Source organism: Argiope bruennichi, chromosome 2 (assembly GCF_947563725.1).
Source record: "Argiope bruennichi chromosome 2, qqArgBrue1.1, whole genome shotgun sequence".
NCBI classification, from domain to species: domain Eukaryota; kingdom Metazoa; phylum Arthropoda; class Arachnida; order Araneae; family Araneidae; genus Argiope; species Argiope bruennichi.
Genome location: NC_079152.1, coordinates 2,113,393 through 2,122,885, shown reverse-complemented (window position 1 = coordinate 2,122,885; position 9,493 = coordinate 2,113,393). Strand labels below are relative to the sequence as shown.

General features: G+C 35.4%; 1 long non-coding RNA gene across 1 annotated transcript; it reads right to left on the bottom strand.

The window, feature by feature from the left end:
• Positions 1-792: 792 nt before the first annotated feature.
• Positions 793-2,404, bottom strand: LOC129990803 (uncharacterized). The gene is made up of 3 exons (XR_008785832.1): positions 2,231-2,404; positions 1,962-2,126; positions 793-983 (listed from the first exon to the last, which is right to left on the bottom strand). It is a non-coding gene; the product is annotated as an uncharacterized LOC129990803 (long non-coding RNA).
• Positions 2,405-9,493: the final 7,089 nt, after the last annotated feature.

The window sequence follows — 9,493 nt, the reverse complement described above, 5'->3', positions numbered from 1 at the left end:
CATTGACATTCAATACGAAATGAAGACAAAAACTGCACTTTTGAGAAATATGCAGGTAAACTGAAATGCATATAGACAATTATGCTTATGTGAAGTAATAACAGATCCATTCACAATAAAATATTTACATTTTTTTAATAGTCTTACGGCAATCGGCGATAATCTTAACAAATCATCTAATGGCGTAAAGTTGCATTTTAAATTCACAATGCACGAGGCAAATTAAATTTGTTTTTATTTTATAATACTTGCAATTGGGATTCGGGCCTTTATTGATGGTTCAATGAGAGCTCCGCTTGTCAACTTTCTGACCTCTAATAAGAGATTAATAATCAAACAGAAATTTTAAAGCCAATTTTATACGAAATATGAATCAAACATTCAATAGTGTGGGAATTTTGGGTTAGATTTCTGGAAAAATTAAATACACTATCAAATTTTAAGTTATTCAGTTAAATTGGTTCACCTATTCAGATTGATTTTAAGATGCTTATTTTTCAAGGATTATAAAAGCAAATATTATTTTGAAGGGAATAAATGAACACCAATATTTTAAAGTGGCATAAGACTAAAAATTTCCAAAAAATAATTTTAAGATGAAATATTGAATGAAATACCAAACACTTGCTTTGAGTGACAGATATTCTACAAACTGCAGCTTTGCAAAGTTCAAAAAAATTCTCCAAAAATATATAAATATTCAGTATCTTGTTCTAAGAATAGAATAAAACATTTCAAAGATGTATGGATATCCTGAAGTAATGTTGACTATATGCATAATCACATTTCCACTACACAGACCATTTATATTTTAATTGTTTTTTGGCAAATATAAACTTAGGCGAGGCCAAAATGAATTTCACAAACTCAGCTGTATAAATAGGACTCCATCCATAATTCCATTGAAGAAGCTCCGAATTGCAAGGTTGAAGACTCCGAATTGTATCTTATGACGTGTAACTTGGGTTAAAACATGTCGACATCTGAAAAGATTGAATCAATAGAAACTATCAAGATTGCCATTAAATACCGGAATACAAACTAAATTTTTATCTTTAAATCCACTGCAATAATTCAATTGGAAAAAACATTGTTTAATTGCTATCAATAGAAACAGGATTTTTCTCCCCAAGAGTTCTCATTACTAAGATGGAACTCACCATTTAAACACAATTTAAAATAATTGAGCATTTTTTAAATTTTTCCCGTAGTCTGAGACATGCTTGTTTTTATTCCCTATGAGAGTCGGAAATGTCAAATAATGAAGGCTCGAATAGCTTCCGATTGTCATTGGTTGGATTTTAGAATACGGTAGATTTTGTCAGCCTCTCGAAACTTCCACAGAACCGCTTAAAATCGCCGAAAAATGAACGCATCCTCGCATAGTGGAGAAAAAAAGGCCGGATGTTGACAATTCCGTTCGTAGAGATCGCAAATGAATTTCTTAGATTGCCGTTTATATACTTGAAAATCAAATGAGTTCGCTGATCGTACCGATTATTATATGCCGGTAACTGCGATAGAGGAAGGATTGAAAATTTCAAATATCAACTGCAATATGCTTGTTTTGTTCCAAATAATAACTATAGTGGAGACATGACAAAATTACGCAGAAAAAATCATTTGCTTATCTGTCATAGGCACATCCGAAAAGGTTTAGAGATACATTTCACTATTGACAAGCAGAAGGCCTATACAAGCCGCCAACTCCATTCTTGGGTGGCGAAGTACTTCGATACTCGTTTACAGAAATTTATCTTGCAGAGTGACACGAACGGCAGTTTGGTTCTTGTATTCAAAAGGTAGCTAAAATTGCTGTATCTTTTTCAATAAATGTTTCTTGGAAACTATGGTTTATGCATTTTTTGGGCCTCCGGATTACTTTCTAGATAATTCAAATAAAATGGTTCCCGAATATCAGGCTATTCTGATAATTTTATTATTCTAATTCTTGAACTTACCTGGCCCTGAGAATTTGATGCTTCAAATTATCTTAAGGTAATTGGTGCGTTTTGATGGCTTGTATATGGAACCGAGAAAGCCGTATTACTGATGGTGACGCCATGTTTTTATCCAATAAAAAATGCATCCATAATGGTCGTAAGTTGTCTGACATTTATGGATACCTATCGAAATAAAAACAATTTTATAGTTATTACCTTTGCATAATCAAAAGATGATTGTATCCAGCTTTCATTTCGATACAACAATTATAATTCGTGCAACTTACCGATGTCACTTCATTACCGTTCTTTCTCGGCTATTCAGACATCTCCCGCTTTCAGAATTTGAAGCTGAAATGGCATTCATTCCACAGATGGAGAGTGGTATTAAGCCTTTGTTCAAATAAATGGCATGAAATGTATTCTTTGCAGTGAGCTGCTCTGGTATCAATGGAGGTCATTCTGCTTCGTCTGCCTGCCTTCAGGGTCTATGAACTATCCAATAAACCTTTTGGAGCTGTATAGTTGTAAACTTACAGTGCCCTTGAATTTCTTGCACTTTGATGTACTCTCACGGGAATACTTCCTAGCATCTAGCATTGGTGCAGATAGATGGCAACATGGAACTGAGAAAACCGCACTGGTGATTGACGGTGCGCCTTTGTCAAACAAGATGGCATGGATACCAATAAGTTGTTTACCTAATGAATGCCTAATTAAATAAAAGTAGTACATTTTTATCGTTCTATTTAATTGATAATTATAAATGGCATAACTTACCGATATTACTTCTGTACGGAAACGAGAGAAAGTCCCCTGGGCATCCAGATGGCTGCTATCAACACAATTTTTGTCGAGAGCTGAAAAGGCAATCGCTCCACATATGGGGAATAGCGTTTTGCTATTGCTCCAGCATACAGGTTCAGAGTCTACTTTGAGTTGCTCCACTAACTGAAAAGATTTCTTTCGTTGACGATTTCTGTGACGTTGCATTTCTTTTAAATGAATGAGATATCTGATGAATCCAACACAAACTTCCTGGTATGAGTGAAGCAATTTAGTGATCTCCAAGGTTATTTTAACACCAGAAACTTGTCAAATTCAATATTCATTCTGCACATTTTGAGAAACGGAACAAGAACAATCGTGCCTCTTTCCTATATCATTAGACTACACCAAGTAAAATCCACATAATTATGGTACTTTCGTAACTTAAAAGCCCTTTTTGTAGAATATTCAGAGATTATTTCTTCCATATTCCATCAAAACACCAAATGTTCAGATTTTAATGCATCATAGAAGCTTTCCTAAAGTTTAGAGATATTCTTTGCCTTAGTTCTGTTCAGACTTTTTTTTCTCTTTATGAAAAGGATAAGTTATTTTTTTTAAGCATCAAAGGATAGAGACATGCAATACGAAGTTTATCTAATGTCATACTTCCAAAATAGCTGCATTTAATTAAGCATTGAAGATAATGTGTTGAATTCAATCACATTTCTAAACCTCTTTCTTATCCCTGACCTAGCTGATTACTTGCTTTCATTCAATTCACGATCTAATTAGAATTCTACCGCATTCAATATACGAGATAATTCAAACTTCTGTCTTCGAATTTTGATATAGAACAAACTAAATTATTTATTATTTCTAGAAGTGTGGTTGTTCAAATATATTCAGCTACTTCATTCAGCAGAAATTATTTCATTGGAACTCCAAAATAACTCGTCACATTAGGATTAATTGATACGCGGGAATGATTTAAACGTCTTTTTCTCCCACATGGAAGTGCGATATTACGTCAGCTAGGGGAATAAATATATATATAAAAAGAAAAGGAAAAACATTACTCTTTATATTATACATTGATGATTTTAATTGGACGATTGATGGGGGAAAGGTGGTTAGAAGAACGAAATGCTTCATAATTTAACGTTACGGATAAGGAATTAATACTCTCCTAGATGCCAAAAACCGCTAGCTGAAATTTAAAGGATTATTGAAAGACAGTTTTTCGAGATGTATAAATTTCCAATACGCTATCAATTTTTTATTGCCAATCTTTGTATAAATGAAAGTAATTTGAAAAATATATCAAAAGTGTTTATATAATAGGAATTTCAAGGAATTACGTTGTTTTACTATCCAACAGATTTTTAATTCAAGTTTGTCATAAAGAGAAGGTAGTAAACCAAAGACTCTGGAAATCAAATATCTAATTTCATCGAAGTATGAAATCGAATTTATTCTTTTCAAAAATATTCAAGTGCCATGTGTTGATCCCTATTACAAAGGATTTCGATTTATTACAATCAATGCATTTTAATTGTTGATTTGAGCACAGTTTTAATTATGAAAGATTCTTCGAAATATTGCAAAACGTGCAGTATCAAAAGCAATCGATTTATCTTATTCAATCCCGTTCCAGCTTATTCCTATGTAAATTGGAAGCTTCAATACAAAAAAAGACTATTATTCTGTAAAATATAAATTTATAGCTGCGAAATTAATGGTTCAAGTTCAAAATGGTTTTTAAAATTATCAATAAATACTTGCTTTAATATTAAACCAGTTTCATTTCGGAATCGCTTATACATTCTATTCTTAACATTGCTTTCCTACTTCAACGCAAAGTTTCAATCTCGACCCCGCTTATATTCCTACTTTAATATAATAGTCGTCAAGGTGAAATTAAAATGCCCTGAATGATTAGAATTGGCAATTCTTGCCCAATATACAAATGTGGCCCCATTTTTCTTTAGCATTTCTCATTTCCTCAATGTTCACACACACACACACCAATACCACAATACAGGCATGCCCCACGCCTCCAACACCAACCCTCGAAACCCCGGCACACACACACACAAGCATTACCCAAGCCTCCAACACCAACCCTCGAAACCCCGGCACACACACACATACAAGCATTACCCAAGCCTCCAACACCAACCCTCGAAACCCCGGCACACACACACACACAAGCATTACCCAAGCCTCCAACACCAACCCTCGAAACCCCGGCACACACACACACACAAGCATTACCCAAGCCTCCAACACCAACCCTCGAAACCCCGGCACACACACACACACACAAGCATTACCCAAGCCTCCAACACCAACCCTCGAAACCCCGGCACACACACACACACAAAGCATTACCCAAGCCTCCAACACCAACCCTCGAAACCCCGGCACACACACACACACACACACAAGCATTACCCAAGCCTCCAACACCAACCCTCGAAACCCCGGCACACACACACACACACACACAAGCATTACCCAAGCCTCCAACACCAACCCTCGAAACCCCGGCACACACACACACACACAAGCATTACCCAAGCCTCCAACACCAACCCTCGAAACCCCGGCACACACACACACACACACACAAGCATTACCCAAGCCTCCAACACCAACCCTCGAAACCCCGGCACACACACACAAGCATTACCCAAGCCTCCAACACCAACCCTCGAAACCCCGGCACACACACAGGCATTACCCAAGCCTCCAACACCAACCCTCGAAACCCCGGCACACACACACACAGGCATTGCCCACGCCTCCAACACCAACCCTCGAAACCTCGACACACACGCATTACCCACGCCTCCAACACCAACCCTCGAAACCCCGGCACACGCACACAGGCATTACCCACGCCTCCAACACTAACCCTCAAAACCACGGCTCATACACTCATTAGCCACGCCGCCTGCTCTACGTGCAATTCATGGTTCTCGTAAATATTATCCACCCCATCCAGTCCACAATTCTCACAACCACAAACACATTACCCCGCTAACACCACCCACTCCTAATACTCAACATAGCGTACAATATCCGATAACACGACTAGTCAACAAAGACAATCATCTTTTTCCATAACCCATGGCGAAGTAACTTGCATACTTTATCACACATCGACTATTTCTAAATTCCACTAAGTTATCCCTCCATTCACTGCCTAATGAAGCATTAGCACTTATTAGATTCCACACCCACTCCAACTCCCAAAACAAAGTACATCCATTTCATTCCGAGAATCGTGCTCGTATATAAGATAAGGTCTTTCGTGATGTACATCATTAGGGATTATTCCGATTCGCATCTCACCCTGATAAAAGAAGGCCTGTCAACATCCTCATTGCTCCGTGCTTCTAAACAATTTGATTAGTGACAATCATTATACGTTACGAATACATTCATTTTGGTGAAGTGCTATTTATATCGAACTATACAAGAATTTGATTCTCAAATTAAAGAATAGATATTTGGATGCCCGATTCTGTAGGGAAAACATACCGCGCATTATCCCTTTTTTCCTGGCATTTCCTTAATTCACAGTTTCAAATTTTCGATCTCAATACTCGAGATTTCTTTGCGCTCATATCAGATGGATACAAAGCCAATTTTCAAAATTCCAATTAATAAAATTTGAAAGTGTTAAGTTAATAGGGCACGTTTCTGGCCGAAAAATGGCTAAAACACATCGCGATTTAAATGTTCTAGTAGTTCATTTAATGTGATAGCATGTGCAAGAATTCATGATTTAATTAAATAAAGACAATACCAAACAATGAAGCTAGGTAAGTAATTAAACAAAACGACACTACGTAAATGGGACAAGTAAAAAGAAATGCCAAATACTTCAAAATTGATTTATTCCATTAATGTAAATTACACGAAAGATGTTAAAATAAGGACCAAGACTAGTGACAGACTAATATTTAAAAGAAATTTAAAATATATGAAACTTGTTTATACCTATAAAAACCCTGAACACAAAGAATTATTTCAGACAGAAAAAAAATGTTTAGGGTACAAATCAGCAATTTCAGTATTAAATATGGATTCCAAATTCGAGGAGTACTTCATGCTTAATTACAGAATGAAGTCATGTAATAACCTTTGAAATACAGTAAAATTAGAATTTCGTTAATTTTCCGATATTCTGTCCTAGATTTGATTTTCCATTACCACTATCATTAAGAATTAATCATTTCAAAAATTTCGTAACTCCGACTTTAAGTTAAGAATCCAATTCACTTTTACTAGAAGAAAAAATATACATGATAAAAGCGAAATTTAACCTTGATCTCTGAAATGTTTTTAAGTATTTAGTACATAAACATTTCTAAGTATAGGACATTAAAGAAATTCCTCAATCTATAATGTAGAAAATTAGTAGGCCTTGCTGTTTCCATTTTCAGTACCTGAACTAACAGTTTATTCCTTGTCTTGTTTTTTTTATCGAATGCAAGGTGAATCAATTCCAACATCAAAAATTGCAAAACTAATTTTTATCAGCAACTCTCAAGTACGCCTCTTGATTGAGTAGTTAAAGTTACTTTGCCTATAAACTTCCCTAATTTAAGAATTTATTCGTAACATGCAATACGAGATTTACCATATCGCAATTCGTAAACAAAGGTTTGAATATCAGCCTGCAACCAGAAATTCTATTACATTAGAGCATACCGACTGAAGTGAGTAAACGTCATAAGGATGAAATTTCGAGAATCGTCAACGAGTTCGATTTAGTCCTTATTACTTGGAAATACTCCGAAATAAAACTATACCGGGACTTAATTGAATGGCTTTTGAAAAAGTTAGAATCAATATTTAGATGACGAACCGATATCTAAATTAACAATCGCGAAAATTAATGAAACCAAATTATAGTTTGAGGGATTCATTTTGGAAAATTTATCTTAATATTTTAAATGGATCGTTGTATCGGAGAAATATTCAACTTCCGTTTTCAGTTTGAGAGGATACACTTATTGCCAGGTTATTGGTTTGCGATTTATTCGTTTTTGAGCGGATTTTCGATTTCTCTACATTCTAGACTTTGTGTTCCTTTAAAATGTTCGACACTTCGCAAATTCGCGCAAGGCATTAAAATCTAAACTTCTAGTATTCTGAAAGAATAGGGAAAAAAATACATAATTTCCGAATATCCGACACAAGTAACTTCCAAGCAGCTAGGGTGCCATAATTATGTAGACATACCTGGTTAGTCCAATGCGATACAACTGCGGGAAATCCAGGAGAAAATATCACCCTCCATCCAAAAACAGCGCAACACTATTGTAGTGGTGTTCTTTTCTCAAATCTTCTTGGAACTAGTATAAAATGGTGTCGAAAAATTTTACGAATGACACTTGTAACGACGATAGCTTCAAAATACAGTCCATCACATAAGGAGAATCGGTCATAAATATGCAGGTGTCGTTTCCGCTTCGTAGTAGGAATTCTCTTTTGTGAATGATCTGAAAAAAAATTTGAGGGTTAGTTTTGGCTCCCATTACAATTGGATACATTGTACTATTTTATAGAATTCTGCGAAAAACATTTTGCTTAATGAGCGTTTCTCACTGCGTATGAAATTCGAGTGTGAATTACGGTCGTTAAATGAAGTTTCATTTCATCTCATTTAGGCAATCAAACTAGTGTTAATAAAGTTCACAAACAAAATCAACAGAAGGCAGATCAAGCCTCCCCCGCCCCAATCTTATTGTTAAATTTTACTGTTTGAAATTTTAAGGGATTCGCTTTTGTTTTTAGACTTTTTAGAGATTTTTCATTTCATGGAGGTGGTGTAGTGCAGCTATATCACTTGGGATCAGAAACAACAACACAGTAACAACAACAGTAACAAAAATTCTGTTCTTAAATAGCTTTTTTTATCGCTGCCCAAACGTAAAAATGAAGAATGTTTTCTTGTATGGCATAATTAGATAAAATGCGTCTAACAATGATGCACGCTACAGACGTAATAGAATATCGTTAACACACGTGAACGCCTCACTACATGGAACACATTACTTATGCTTTTATTAACATTTTGCATAAAATGTACCCGATGCAGCGTTCATTAACATTACAAGAGAAAGATGGCCATACAAATACATTTTTTTATGTTTCATAAAACGCTGAAAGCTATGCGAGTTTCAGCGTTTTTCCCGTGGTGGCTCTAAGTTTATTATTTTATTGCATAACAAACACCAATGATCCCAGAAATTGGAGCGTGTTCACAAAATGTTTGGGTAATGAAATTAAAATTTACATTTCACTACATGAAAGATTTCCAAGAAAGATATGACTAAATTAAAACAGACAATTTTGCAAAATGTGCTATTAAAATTCTAAGCAACTAGGAAGGCAAAGGTTGCGAGCCTATATTTTAAGTATAAACAAAACTGCTTATGCTTTATTCAGTATTAATTTTTCAGTTCATTGTAGTAACGATGCCAATCAAAAGTAATAAGCGTTGGCATTTGTTCAAATTATACATTTCAAGAAATCTTGGCGCTTTTCTGGTGACCCCTCGGCGCCAAATCGATGTTCGAGCACCTGTCCTCGGTAACTTTCATGGCATTCAAAATCTGCACAGTTTCGGGTTATTAGAAACTTGCACTATCGAAATTTACGTTCTACAATTCGACTTTATTCTTAAGAAATTGTCCTTTTAGAATAAACGTTTCATAAATGAGACGCGTTACGCACAGAATACAATGTTCTTTGAACAAACA